Here is a 15,520-nt window from a genome sequence, read left to right as displayed (position 1 = left end):
GCCTGCGCATAGTTCTTCCTGTACCGGCTTGCGGATAAGGATTTTTGTGCGCAAGCAACCCGCTCGGGCTTCATAAAGCAATGCACGCCCTTTGGTATTATCGAATAATTTTTCCTTTGTGATCTCCTGCTTCCCGATCCTGTAGATATCTAAGGACTCCTTCGCATCCATCCTTTTTTTCCGAGTCGTTGTCTCTGTTTCTCTCACTTCATTGTTTATTACCTTGGTCGTTTCCTCGGCACTTCCACGTTTCATATACTTTGCACTGAGCCTTCTGGTTCTTTTTCTCCGCTATGTGTCGACGCTTTTCATGTAGAGATACCGTAACTCTTTGGCCGCCAATCTCTGATCCTCCATATTTCTAAGTCGTTCTTCAAAACATATTTCGCTCTGTGCTTCTCTAACGTCGAAGGATGCCCATGTCATGTCTCCCTGCACTGCCTCATATATTGTTTTACTCTGTGCTCCTAATGCCAATCGACCTAGCCCTCTGATTTACTTCTAGCCCTGATTGAATCTCTGATTTGACCCACACTACAGCGTTTGAAAAGGTAAGTGCTGGTGCCATTACTCCCTTCCAGATTCCTCTCACTACTTCATATTTGTGCGACTTCAAAGAAAGGAAGAAACTGTAGAAGAAAGCTTGGGAGGTTAACCAAGGAAAGAAGAAGAACTGTCCAGCTCGCTATGCTGCATGTGAAAATGGGAACAGGAAACTTGAAAGGAAAGGAAAGGACTGGCATAAAATAAAGGATAAAAAATTCGGGAGAAAAAAACATGGCGTGGAAATGGCCAGTAGAAAGACAGTACCATGAGCGAAAAAAAGATAGGCATAAAACAAGCAGGCAAAATGACAAAAAGGGCAAACGAAGGATGCTGCATGCTGGTAACACCCCTACAGCACATGTGACTTTTTTCTCTCTTAATCACTTCAATCTGCTTCTTCAAGGCAACAACTGATTTTGCTACTTCAGCTCCATGTTGTCTAAAACCACTGAAATATGTCTCATTTTCTGTGCACTTAGTGTAAATAGGATACATAATTTCTAATTTTTAAAAATTTCTCCTGAAGTGTCTGCTCCTTCATGGCAAGCTTTCGTGACTAACTGCCTCGTAGAATTGCATTTGCTTTGTTCATTTTTTGCTCTTTTATGCTGCCTCTGCTTGTATTTGTTTATTTCATTCTTCTCCTCTTCTCCACTGCTTAGGTTTTTATCATAAAATTGTTTTTTCTTCAAAAAGGTTTTTTGGCTTTTAACCCTGTCTGTTTGTTGGCTTTAAACCTGCCATAGCTTTGCTGGAAATAGTTAGTTCCTCACACAATTTTCCTCTTTCTTTATTCTGGGAGAGTGGGCATGAAATTTTAAAAGGTAAAGAGCCCTGCAGCGACTAATTAACACTTGCACTACTTTCTTTGTAGTTGGCAGTACTGAAAGCTATAGTTCCACAAACCGAGAATGGAAATGCGCGTTCTACATGATATCTTCCAGTCTCTGGTTTGCTTTTGTTGAGATTTTGTTTCAGCTGCTATTACATAGATTAATTGTGACCTAATGTAACCCGACAACATATCCCCAAGCATACAATCAATGACAAATCTTCGAAGCGTACCTAGAAAAAGGGGAAATCTCTTGAGTGAGTTTTATGATGCACAGAACATAGTAATATTAGGCTTGGGTATTTCACGGTTATGGACTCTAAGCTAATGCAAGGGCCACTATCTTAAAGCATTTCAACTGGAGAAAAAAGTTGACACACGTGCTGCAGGTGCCTCGTAGACAGACACAGGCACAGGCACAGAAAGCGTGTTTGTTTAGCATAAAGTGTAGTCACAAATACGATTTCCATTTACATGCATTTCTGGGAAGCGTTGTCCAGTTAGAACTTCCATTCGCTGGAAAAGCAAGTAGCTGTAAAGAGCACCTCAATAGATTGCGAGAACAATCAGCTGACGCATACAGGGGTGGGGAGGGAGGCGTGTGAAACAATTTAAAATAGCGCTGTACAGACGGGACAACAAAGAAAAGACTACACAGGACTAGCGCTGCACATCAACTGAACTCTTTTACCACACACAAAATGATATATACAGAAATAGCGCATGCGCGATTACGGGGGAAGCCACCAGGAAAAAAATCAGGGGAAAAAAGCAATCAGGGGGAAGAGATTTCTTTTTAAAGGAAGAAGGAAAATAAATGGTCTGGGGATATTATTAAGCTCTCATGGGAGCTCACCTGAATTTAACACAGTCTGGAAGCGGAAATAGTAGGACAAATAGGATAAGAGAGAGAAAAGTAAAGATTAGAAAGGTGAGGAAAGTGTAGAGAAGAGTAGTTCCACTGTGGTCGATTCCGTCGCACACGACACACCACGAACACTGTTGGCTGGCGTAATGCTGATTACGGGATACCAGAAACCTCGAAGCGAACGGTGAAGCGCGGAGGCGAGCTTGGTGCGACGAATAGCGAAGTCTGCGGCGGTCCCGACCGCTTTGGAGACGGGTACTGGTGGGGGGAGGGGGGGGGGGGGAGGGGGGGCAGGAGCTGGCACTCGACCGCCCACACCAGCACAGCGAAAGCCGGGCGACATCCAACGGCCCGCGCTTGCAACGGGCCGCCGAAATGAAGCCCCTACAACGCACAGGAGCACGAAAAAACACGTCCGCTTAACTCCGAAGCGACGACTGAACTCCCCTGACGCACCCGCAAAAGCTACCTCTCCGAGCGTACGAAGTACCCGCTAATCTACGCGCTACCCTTCTCAGTTGCGGAGAATGCAAAACTGCATCTAACGCGGCAGCATGGCACAAATGTTCGCCACCTACCACAGGAAAAACTTCACACAACGCTTCTGCACAGCAAAGTTTCCACAGCGCACTCACAGCAACGGTGGCTGCCATGATAGAATGCGTTGGTTATTAGGTGAATACCCACTACTGCGGCCAACTCTAGTAGGCAAAAAGACAGCGGGCAACGTTGTAAGGGTGGCATCATGGCTGCGCCCGGGTGTAGCACGGTTTCAATGCACGGGCTGGCCGGGCAGCTTTTCCTCTAGAGTCAGTAGTATTAACTCTATGCGCCGAGGCGACGAGAGCAAGATTTCATATGCTCTTCCCTCTCCCTCACTTCCTTCCCCTTCCGACAATATATAATGGTTTACAACAGCTCCGCTAGAGATACACTTTCGCAGGGCGGGATGGTGAGCTGTTTTTATTGTTAATTTCATTACGTGCGTTGACCGTACTATCTAGAAAGCGGGTCCAGGTTTTAATCGTTGTGCACTCCTTTGTACAAATGAAAACGCTCTGTCAACGCCGGTAGCTTCGCAACGCGCACAGTAGCGTCACAATGCGCTGAATGCATCTGTTTCATTGCTTCCATGTCATCTCGTTACGAAGCAAATAAGGTCATCAAGCAGACATTGAACACCCCACAGCCTTTCTATATTCAGCATTATGCGCGACTGCTCTGTACCTGTAGCCTACTTACGTGCCATCGCATTCATGTGTCAAGCAAGCGTACAGAAGAGGGACCCAAGAGCAAACATGCCAGAATGTTTAGCGATGCCCTGTCCGAGCATGAGCGCAGCGCACATCAATAGTTACGCAAAGAGAAATAGCTTAGCGAGTACTTAATCAGCTCATTATAACCAACAAATAGTGTAACTATTACGTAGCATGTTGATAGAGCTTCAGACGACCAGACATTACGTACATTGGGTGCATTAGCTCGGGTTGCTGGTTACCAAAGAATGTTTTCCATTTGTGCCAATTCGAGCCAGCAGGAAGAAAGGGAACTCTATAGATATATGACACCGACCATATCACTTATTGAATAGTCTTCAATGCTTTTAAAGGTTCACAACATTTCCCATTGGTTTGAAATCCCCAGGGCTACTTCACCCTATGTTATGGGGCTTGCCTTTGACCCACTAAAAGCTGACAGCCAAAGATCGCGATTTTGCAGCATACATCCTCATCAAAGAATAATACGTGCGTTTAAAATTTAATGGTGGGGCAAAAAGGACTGCCACGATGACGTGCTGCACTGCTCCTGGCCTCAACCTAGCGCATGTAGAACTATGAATACGCAAACCCATACTTTTTCACAAATTATGTCTGACATTTAACTCGCTGGAAATAATATCACAAAAACCAACAAGTTCAGAACAAGCTTTATTCTCAATGGCGTTAACTTGAATGCCAACAAAATGATGTTGACTCGATTTTTTTCAATTACCACGCCCCCAACGTTCGAAAGACTGAATCATGTTGTGCAAGGAGTTCTGAAGTGGTACACCTTCGTTCACATGCAATTGCGTTATCGTTGCTGCCTGAGGCGTCGACGACGGCGATGCATGAGAGAGAGAGAGAGAGATTAACTTTAATGAAAACCAGCGATGTTAGCCGAGCCGTCGGGCTGGCTTCCTACGCTATATGAGAGAAGAAAAACAAAACGAAAAAATAGAGAGAAAAAAATGTGAAAACGAAATGATGTCATTTGATGCGGCCAAAATTTTCAATCACAAAACTCTGTCCAGTTCTGTGCTCCGAAGAAACTCCAAAAGAGCTTTGATTGCGCGCGCAGCCTGACTGGGACCCGACCATGGACCCAAAACAGCCCTCAGCTGAAGTCCTGCACCAAGCTGCCTGCACAAAGATAATATGAGTTTCTGTCTGTGCACGGTGTACTTTCGACACACGCATATAACATGATGGATGTCTTCTCGTGAGTCACATTTGGAGCAAAGAGGTGAAGATGCCTGCTGGATTTTGTACAGGTAATGTCCCGTGTAGGCCACATTCAAGCGCAGCCTATGCAGAATGGCTTCCTCGTGCTTGCTAAGTCCAGGTGGCATTCTGAAGGTGCACTTGGGATCAATCTCATGAAGAGGTGCGTATTGCTGCCTTGCATCAGTCCAGATAGACATCTGCGCAGTCCATGCGGTTGATGAGGCGAGTATTGCCGCATCCTTTCTCGTGAATGGGATCGGCACAGCTTCAGTGCAGAGACTGTGGGCAGATGAGGCGGCTTTGTCAGCTGCGTCGTTGCCGGCAACTCCGCAGTGGGCAGGAAGCCACTGCAGATCTACGCTGTGTCCCCTTTGTATGGCTTGTAAGTGCAAGAGACTTATTTCCCAAGCCAGCTGTTCTTTTGGAAGTGACTTCAAGCTTTCGAGTGCTGACCTGGAGTCTGTAAATACAGCCCATTGATTGGCCGGCTGCTTTAGAATATACTGAAAAGCAGCGCGCAGCCCAGCCAGCTCAGTAGCTGTCGTCGAGGACTTGTGGCTCAATAGGGCGCAGATGGTAGTGAGCGACGAAGGAATCGAGATACCTATCGCCGACGATGTGGCCGTCACTGAGCAATCAGTGTACACATGAGTGTGGCCTTTGTATTGGTTGTTAATATGCTCCAAGGCAAAGAACTTTAGAGCCGGGGCTGGTATATCCGCCTTCCGCTTAAATCAAGGTACCGTGGTGACAATTTTTATAGGAGGGAATAGCCACGGAGGGTCAGGAGAAGAGGCTGAAGGCTCACACTGGGAGGGCATAGCGGGCTGCACTTCAGAGGCCCAGGCGGCAGCAAGAGGATGCCCATGTTGCCTTGCCGCAACGCGAAGGCGCGTGCGAAGTTGCTCCATTGCCTGCAAAGCAGTGGGCGGAAGCCGTCTGCTCTCTGTCATGGTTCCCATTGTGGAGGTGGTCTTCGGGACACCAAGACATATCCTCAGTATTCGAGCCTGCAACCCCTCTAGTATTTTATAATTCCCTTTAAAAAGAGAAGTCAGAGCTGGGAGCCTATAGCGAAGTAAGCCTTCGCAGAGGGCGTCGTATAGCTGTAAAAGAGAGCTGACGCTACATCCATCAGTGCTGTTGGAAATCATGCCGAAGATGTGCGCGAATGACGTTAACTTCTCTTTTAGGCTTCGGATGTGAGCCGTCCATGTCAGATGGCGGTCGAAGGTAACACCCAAAAACCTGTGATGGGTGACATACGGTATCGGTACGCCTGCGGCCGTTAACTGGTAGTTTGAGACGTCCCGCTTTGTAAAGGCCATGACAGCGCACTTTACCGGTGATATCGCGAGGCCACGTGTCGCGAGAAAGTTCTCAATTGAACTTTACTGCACGCTGAGGTCTCGATTGGAGCACACGCATGTTGCGGCCCGAGCACCAGATACAGATATCATCAGCGTACATAGAGATTTCAACCGATTTCGGCAGGCATCTCTCAAGGCCAATCATTGAAATATTGAAAAGAGTCGGGCTCGATACCCCACCCTGATGGACACCACGGGTCACGTTATGGAGGGATGTCTCACCATCCGCTACAGACATGTAGATGGTTCTATCAGAGAGGTAATCAGACATTCAGTCGTACATTCGTCCCGCGATGCCTACAGACCTCATTGCTGTACGGACAGCTTCATGGAGAACACAGTCGTATGCCGATTTAATGTCAATGAAGACTGCAATGGTAATTTGCCGTGCGAGCTTTGCGTGCTCCACATGTGTTGCAAGGGCAATTACGTTGTCGATGCTCCTCCGGCCCTTGCGGAAGCCCGACATCTGCGACGGATAAATGCTTCTGTCATTCAGATCCCACTCTAGGCGAAGCAGCACCACCTTCTCCATGAGCTTCCCAATGCAGCTTAGAAGCGCAATAGGCCGATACGAATCAATATCCGTGGGGTCTTTCGCAGGTTTCAGAACTGGCACGATACGAGCTCGCTTCTACCCAGGCTCAAGACGGCCGGTCTCCCAGGAGCGGTTGAATATTGACAAAAGCCACCGCTTCGCATTGCCGCCTAGATGACATAAAACCGCATAGTTTATCCCGTCTGGGCCCGGAGAAGAGGCTTTGTTGACTGAGCACAGAACAGCTTCAAGTTCTGCCATAGAGAATGGTTCGTCCGTGTAGGGTGTGTTCGGTGATGGGTTCGCAGCCCTGGAACTAGTCGTTGGTGAAGATCTCGGTGCGGCAGTAATTTTAGTGCAGAAGGCTTCAGCGACATCTAAGTCGCTTACCTTCATTCGCAGAGAAATTGAGTTAAAAGGGTGCAACTGAGTTCGCGGTGCACGAAGACCACGCACTAAACTCCATATCCTTGTCAGCGGCTTCCGAGGGTCTAGCTTCGAACAAAAGGACGCCCATTCACGTTTGGCAAGCTTCTTGAGATATCTCTGAATGAGCTTTTGTGTGCGTCTGGCTGCTCGTATATCTTCTACCGCGGAAGTCTTCCGTGCGCGCATTTCTGCCCTTCTACGAATTGCCCTGAGATTTTCGTACTCGACGTCTGCCACTGTATACTCCTTTGGCAGGCTCGCGGTTTTGCTGCACAACCTCCGCGTATTTGCGATGCTGTTAATAGCGTCGTCGTATGACGAGAAATCACCAGCGCTTGTCTCGACGTCTGTGGTGAACTTACCCCAGTTGATAAAATGAACGGCACATTTACGACGCATGGTTGACACAATATGCCCGTGGGGGTTACAACTTAGTTGCCGCATATCGGGAACTGCTAATTTGGGGTCTCGTGTTGTACTCCAATGAAACTGGCGCTGATTCGTAAACATCTTGTGAAGAGGTGAAAGTCCCGATACCCATACGTAAAACAGTCAGCCAATATTCTGACACTGTGCGCAGTGGCAGCGGACATACTTTCACATGTCGCAGGTAGTGATTTTCCTATAATAATTTTTGGGTATATCTGAGGGGCCTGCAGGTGACTAGGTCGATGGGGGTTCCAAATGCGAGGAGTGACTGCTACTGTTGTCTAGAAGTACGCTAGGGTACAAATTGACGCTGCTTGCCTTTTTTTGCAACTCTGGACCAACCGTTGCAAGATGCCGATAAACAGCACGCGCTTTTTCCCACCATACACATAAAATCACACATACTCAAAGCCACGTCCATCTTGGTCACGTTGACATTACTGTATTTATTACGTCCACAGCAGGCATGGCTTCAAATGGCGGAAACCAAGATTATCCAATCTGCACTTCTGCTGCCCATCACTACCACCTCAAGACCTCGCCATCACATCGTAAAAAAACTTGCTAGATTGGCTTCCCAATGTCAATAAGATGAGTAACTAATTTTGGCCTGACGATATTGTGGCGTGACGCTGCGGCGTTTACTTCTGCAAAGTGACAACCGAAGGGACTATAGAGGGCGATGGTATGCCACCCAAGGAGTGTATTTACAATCCCCTGAACAAAATCATCGCATATCGAATGTTGCCGTACGTCCAGATTTCATACGAATCAGGACGAAGTTCATGCTAACGAGACGTTCGTGTCAAATAAAACTGTCTAGAAAGCGCTGCAGATATGATTTGAAGATTTCCACAACGACCACCGCAAGCACACAGCCTGTTCGCGTCCGTGCAACGGGGCAGTGCAGCATGAGTGATAGCTTTCGAGGTCGATATGGCCAATAATATTGTAACTAGGCTACAGAACAGGTGACTTCAATAGTGGTTAGTGATTAAGCGATGTATTTGCGAAATGAGGGAGGTAGATTTTTAAGCGAGAATAACTGAGCCCCAAAGGCTGCACGCCAGCCACACCCTTTACAGCGTCTATGACGGACCATGGCTCCATGGGACATTGCCCACGTATGCCCCGTGACGATTTCCCATATATTGGTTCATGATTAGGCCTTAAACCCGCTTCACTGCCGCAACAATCGGATTCCGCGGGAATTTTTATAACGTTATAACCATGTCGAACAAAGTGCTAAGTTGAGAGATTTGTCTGCAAGGGTACGTGTTATGGCGACTCCCGTGTATCTACCTGCCACCATTTAATGTCGTCTACTGTGTTTCGCTCAAGTCGTACCACTCCGGATTTATCTTTGTGACGCCCCCGCTTAGCTTGAGCACGGGAAAAATTCACTCTTAGCGCGTAATATATTCCTCCTCCTATTGATAGTTTTATACCAAGCGCTATTTATCATACCGCTAACCAAAAACAGCTCATGACTTCTGGTGTTTATATGCCAGCTGTTAAAATGTTCTATATCAATATACAGTGATGAGCAAACCTTGTCAGATTTGGTTTCATTCAGCATGCCGTCGAACTGATAGAACGCATCGTCAAAATATTGCGTTTGGAGATGAATGCAGAGAGACCGGCCTCCACGGCATTCGATTAGCGCACTCGCGGATCCGGTCTTCCAATCTATTTACTGTATGTTGGATATTTCCTTTTTTGACGCGAAGGTAGCACTTTCCTGCATAAGGTTTATAACTCGCAAACAGTTTGAGCGCTTGCTATAAAACAGCAGTTCCATGAGAAGAGTACATGTCCATATAGTTGATTTTCAAACCCACTTAGGCTTTGTGGCGCATTGGGTAAGAATGCGGGACATTCATGCGATGGCAAAAAGAACTCGTATAAGGCGTTCAACGTATGTATGTACAATGCTCCAATTTCAATCGGCTGGGAGGGATTGGAACCGTTGGAACTGCGTTTTTTTAAAGACGCCTTCAAGATAAATGTTGAAATAATCTAATAGAAGTACCATATTACAGTATGTAGCGGCGGGGCTCTTTTAGGATTCCGCCCATTCTTAAAAAAACATCTTAAAAGAAACATATCTTAAACATAAACATAGCACGCATCTTAAACAAAACATAAGTCTATGCACTGCATGCAGAAATAACAATGTTTTGGGAGTGGTTTGAAAACCAACATAGCAATTACAATTAGTAGACGAGCAAAGTAAGTGTCGATTTTGTGCGGAATATAAGTTTAGCGCAGTGAGTACTGCTCTGACTTTTTCTGGAAATAGAACAAGGGACATACGAGGAACAAAGGCTTAACTTTCAAAGCAACGCTTTCTAGCTCTACTAGCCAACGGGTCTTTCGTGGCGTGCGAGACAACAAACTCCCAATGCGTCGGTAGCAGCGCCCTGGGAGTGAGGGTGGGCGGAAGGTTTCACTCCCGGAAGGAACTAGAGTTGGCGCCGCAATGTTACCCAGCGTTCGAGTTCCTGCGCGCCGGCGGTGCCGGCAGCATCGGCGGTACGGCTTTGTCGTCTGTTTTAGCGGCGGTTTCTTTGGGCCTGTTTTGGTCTACCTTTGCGTCCTTCTCGCGCTGCCTTCGGACGGTTTGAGTAACTTGTTTGACAGTACCTCCCGGGTAACCGGCACCCGACGGAATTAAGTGGTTGCACGGCAAACATATGCAATGACTGATGTGCAAGGCTAGAAAAAAAATGTAGAGACCACATACAGACATCTGGCGGCAAGAAAAACGCTGCCTTTGGCGCAGGGCTGCCCACGAATGGGACTCTGCTTTCTAAATTGGTGACTGCCGATTCGGTTGTGTTTAAAGAGGTAGAAGAAAAGGAGAAAGTAGGAACTGGTTCTGATGAATAGCGATTATAAAAGTTCCGTCCGCTTTTCCGCAATTCTCAAACTTGCTAAACTAATTAGTTTAAATCGGTAAAATTTGGAATCACTAAGCTCAGATGCCGAATTGTTTCGGTATCCGCGCTTGTGTCGAGCGGTGGTGTAGCCCCAAGCTAGCACATCAGGATGGCTGTCTCACCCTTCAAAAGACGCTCCTCTTCGTTTTCTTTCTCCTGAGTATAGCGCCGCCTTCCGCCGCTATAGTCCGGCCTTTGCAGACGCTGCCGCTGCGTCGGCAACCCCGCACGATGTGGGCTTTGCCCGACGTCTTGTATGCGATCATGAGGCTTAAATTGTAAATACGTAATATCAATAAAGTGTACATATTGTACATGTTGAGTTTGCTTGGAGTACAGCATCGTCGACAATGTGCCGTCGGCCAATGAGCCAGCAATCGTCGTTTTATCGAATCATCGATCATCGACGTCAGCGCCCGATCCACCTTTTGAATTTTACTGGAACGAACACACGAATGATACTGAACAAATAGCACCCGTAGAGTAATGCGAACAAAAATGCTTCCTCTATTTTAAAATACAACTTTCACTAACAAAGGCTTCATGCTTTTTATGCAGTTGGTTGTCTATACCATCAAAGTCAATATAACCCGCAAACGATGTTATAAATACAGCTGTGCTCTCTCATAAGGTCCTTTTTTGTCAAAGGGCGTGATACGGATGCCGACTTGATAAATACGTCAGCTTTATTGCACATGGTGCGGGTAATGGCGTTTTATCTACTGCGAAATTTTCTAGTTGAGCTTTGTATGTTCAGGCTTCCTACTATACGCAATTATGACGTGAAGAAACGTATACGGCTTAACATTCCCTGTCAGCTGAAGTGGTTGCAAAGTCTACTTTTTGTGTTTCTCCTAGTGCGGCTTTGTTTCAGGGCAAGCATTTCGTATAGCTGTTTCCTCGCACTTACGACTTAGGAAATCCGGCCGTTTTTGTTTGTCTGCGCTGTTACCTCTTTTGTCGTCCTAACTCAAGGAGTTTTCATGTAGGGGCTTCTTTTTGGAATGCATTTTCTGTTGTATTAAAGTATTCATGTAGTGTGCGGAACTGGATACGCAGTAAAGGTGGCGGAAGACTGGTTGCTGTGTCTTCAAGTGTGGTTTCTGGGGTGCTTTCCCCGGGCCGGCAGTGTTTTCGTTCTCGTTTGAGTGCACACATTCATGTCTATGCCTTTTTTATGTGTCGGTATAAATATAAATTCCGTGACGTACAAAAGCAGGGCCGACTACCCAATTTCGCCTCACAGCTCACACCCTTTTCCAGGGCTTTGCGCTCTTGAATGATACCAGCATTTGTGACATGGGGTACAACAAAGGATAACGGAGGCTTTGTTACGGGCTTACAGCGACTGCCTGGAGTGCTTGTTCCAGAAAGGCCTTCTAGGTTTTCGTGCACAAATCGTGGCCTTCGTGATTAACTTTTCGGCGGCGCGAGGACATGCGCCGCATTAGTACGCTTGTTTCCTGCACGCAAAGTGTGATATGAATTTGCATTGTAGTTTAGATGCTTTTGTAATGTATTCCCGTTCACTGTAGCTTCATTCAACTTATGGGAAGGTGAATTGCTAAGAACTTTACCCATTGGCCGCAAGGCCCACCACTGGAGAGGCCGGCGCTGCGATCGTTTTGACGTCAATTGTAGGATAACCGTTCCTATATCTTGCTGCATAGTTAGCTTGCAGCACGTACTTCTTTCAGGGCGCGTTTTCCAAAAAAATTCCCCCGCATTTCCCCGAGGGGGAGAATGTGAAAGTGCGAATGCACGGTTGTCGGCCCGCTTGCGGCGCTTGCGCTCGGCCCCCGCAGCCCACCGCCTCGCCGCCTTCTCTTCCATCTCTTCCATCGGGTTTGTAGTATCACGTGTACACCACGCAGTTATCAAGCCGCTATAACGCCGCTGAGTCGCCTACGCACGCCGCTGACGACGTAGTTTGAATGCGTTAAAGATATAAGGCGCGTCACTAACACTGATATCACCGTCGCGTCCGTGGCTTGGTCGGTAGAGCGTCGCGCTGCGGCCGCAAAGTCCTCGGATCGAAACCTGGCGCCGGATGCTGTTTCTTTTTTAAATATAGAGGAGCACTGCGGACGCCGCCGCCGCCGCCGCCGCCGGCGGTGGATGGTTTGGGGTCGCTTATAAAGTGCATTCGCACTTAAAATATTTTCGTGTTAATTTCCGTCGTTTGAAGTTAATTTTCAGTGCGTCAATCGCAGTTTGACCTCATCGGGACTTTATAACCGTATCAACTGTTGAACCCGGTGTAAGCGTAAGCTGCGGCTCGTTTCCCCGATCAACAATGTAGACTACGACGACAGCCGAGTTGAGTTTCTAGGTTTCCCTTGTTTGTGAGAAATGTATAAAACAGGAAATCATGAAGCGTGTATTGCTCGCAGAAACGCTCCGCACACGCACCCGTCGTGCCTGCCCGCACGGCCGACGGAGCGGCTGGTACCGACTCAGGTCGCGAAAGCCAAACTTGTCGCCGCGTTTTAAAATCAGAAAAGTCGTGAAACAGAAGCTCCAGATTGGTGAAAGTGGAGGTTTTTGTGGTTAAAAATTGTTCTAGGTAGTGTCATCAGCTGTGGTTTTCAAAGCGATGCTCAAATACCTGACGCGATTTGAGCTGACCGGCCGGGGGGGTCGGTCCGGCACCGCCGGCTTGTTCACGCGCGGTGTGCCGAGTTGCCGAAGGTTGGCGATACCTTTGCGCAAGAATCGGCCGAGGCCGTGGCAGGAATATTGATCATCGATCACTTAAAATGAAATTACCGCGGCTACAGAGTTCAACGTGCGAGCGTAAGAATCGGCCGAGGCTGTGCAGGTATCCTGAGCGTCGATCACTTCAACGGAACTTACCTAGCGCTTACAGAGTTCTCAGCGCGGTGAAACGTTCTGTTGGGGACTGTCACTCGCAACTCTAACGACGATAAAATATCTGCTGCGACGCCAAGCATACATTTCCCAACATCCTATTACGTGTATCCGAAGACGGCTGCGAGCTGTTGGGGAAGGCCATCCCGTCGCGCACGCGCGTGTTGCATTTAGGTTCCTCTAGATCCTTGGGGGCCCCCAACGCTCGGTTCGCCTATTCTAAATCTTCCATTACCAAAAATCATTAACGACGTGTTTCGCCTCGTACGCAGCCTCCCCTTCTGTGAGCAGTCTTGAGTTTCGAAATTGATGCTTGAGAAACGCCGGCTCACTGTAAACATACAAAACACGCATGCAATTATAGATGACCACGCCGCGCACCTAATAAAAACAAAATATAGCCTTGTACAAACCCGCTCGAAGGCGTTAAAAACTCGTGTTCATACCGTTCATACATTGCGTACAAGTTGTAGCCAAATGTAAACATCATCTGTGAAGAGTACAGGCTACGGCAGTGAACGTTAATCAAATCCGGGCAGGACTATAAAAATATCGTAGGTGAAATAGGCACTGATTAAGTCAAACTGCAGACCATAACAATTCTTTTAACTATGTGCGGTGAAGAAATCTGATCACCGTTTCACGCAGTCATTCATTTACCAGGCAATACGAGCAGTTCGCGCGGTGAGATCATGAGTGAGTGACGCGTTTCCGTCGCTGTTGCAAGGTGTTTCTTTGCACACACATGTCCCGTCACAAATATTTCATATTGAATTTACAAGGTACTTTTCTCGGCATCAGCTGCATCGTCCTTGGCGTTAGCTGGCTGCGTATGTAAGAGCTGTGGGTCGCGATTGTAGCAACTACCTAAACGCGGCGGTATCGCCGCGAACAAGCGAGTCGCTGATTGCTGGCCTGGATTATTTGTTTCACAGGCAACTTTTTTGGTAATTTGTATCAAATCCACAGGGAGGGGACGAGACGGTGGCCACAACAAGAAAACACACTTCCGCATACGGAGCCCCAGCAAACCACGTTACCTCGTGCAGATATCCCGGAGACGTCAGCAATCGACATTGCAGATGTCCAGGAGACGTACCGTTGGGGTCGGCGTTACATATATTCAACGTCGCTACAACCGCAAAACACCCATCCAAATCACACGAACGATAACGTACAGTCAGGGACTTAATTTTGCAGACCACGCGAGCGTGTGGCAAAAGCCACCGACGCGCACTCTGGAGGCCTGGCGCCTGTTGTCGAGACCGGTGTGGCGCGCATGCGCGTCCTTTTTTATTCGCAGACGCGCTGATTTCCTCGCTTCCTGCAGCGGTGCGGCGATGGTAACTGAACCACCCCAGAGCGACGCCTTTGTAGCATTCCGTTCATCCCAAAGGAACATTTGCGGTATAATATGACGATTGCGCCGGATTTGGCGCAAGTGTTCCTCGCGTCCTGATAAGTAGTTACGCGGGATGCTTTTCTTTTTTGCGCTTTATCGTTTCTACACGCTGAAACCAGCGGCTTGCGAACGGCGTTGCCATCGAAGCGTGCACGAACAACAACCGCACAGTGCTGCGCTATCGACAACGAAATGCCAGCAAGAGGTTTCTTCAGGTATATACATACCACAAACTGGTGAAATGCTTTCATTTCGTCTGGAGCGACAAACATCTTCGACAGCAGCTGAGCTCTACGCTTTGAAGGAGGCCATCATTTACATCCTTCGCCATGAGCCGCACCAATGGAGTATTTTCACGGACTCCAAGGCAGTTCTGCAAATTCTGCGTAGGAGAAGTACATTTTCGCCCCACCAAATCGCAGCCTGTGATATATCATACCTTCACCATCTTGCCTGGTCGGATGGACACAACATTAAAACGCAGTGGATACCTGGACACAGCGGCATCAAAGGTAACCAAAATGCCGACGAAGCGGCCCGTAAGGGTCTTCTTTAACGAAAATACCGCAAGGTGTATTTCACGAAAACAGAAGCTTCTGCCATGGCTCACCACTTGCGGTGACTGAAAGAAACCGTCTATGGAGCAACTTACAAAATGCTCGATGCTTTTTGCACACTATTGACCCAGAATTAAAGTCGCGACTCCCGACACAACGTCCTCCTAGCCTGGAAACGTTGTACCATCGTCTACGCCTGAACTGTACCTACACAAATACCTACCTATTTCGCCTTGGAGTGACGCCAAAT

This window comes from Haemaphysalis longicornis, unplaced genomic scaffold (genome assembly GCF_048455015.1).
Source record: "Haemaphysalis longicornis isolate Haplotype H1 unplaced genomic scaffold, Haemaphysalis longicornis Haplotype H1 scaffold_2, whole genome shotgun sequence".
In the NCBI taxonomy this organism is placed as follows: domain Eukaryota; kingdom Metazoa; phylum Arthropoda; class Arachnida; order Ixodida; family Ixodidae; genus Haemaphysalis; species Haemaphysalis longicornis.
Note: the sequence above shows the minus strand (reverse complement) of the source record.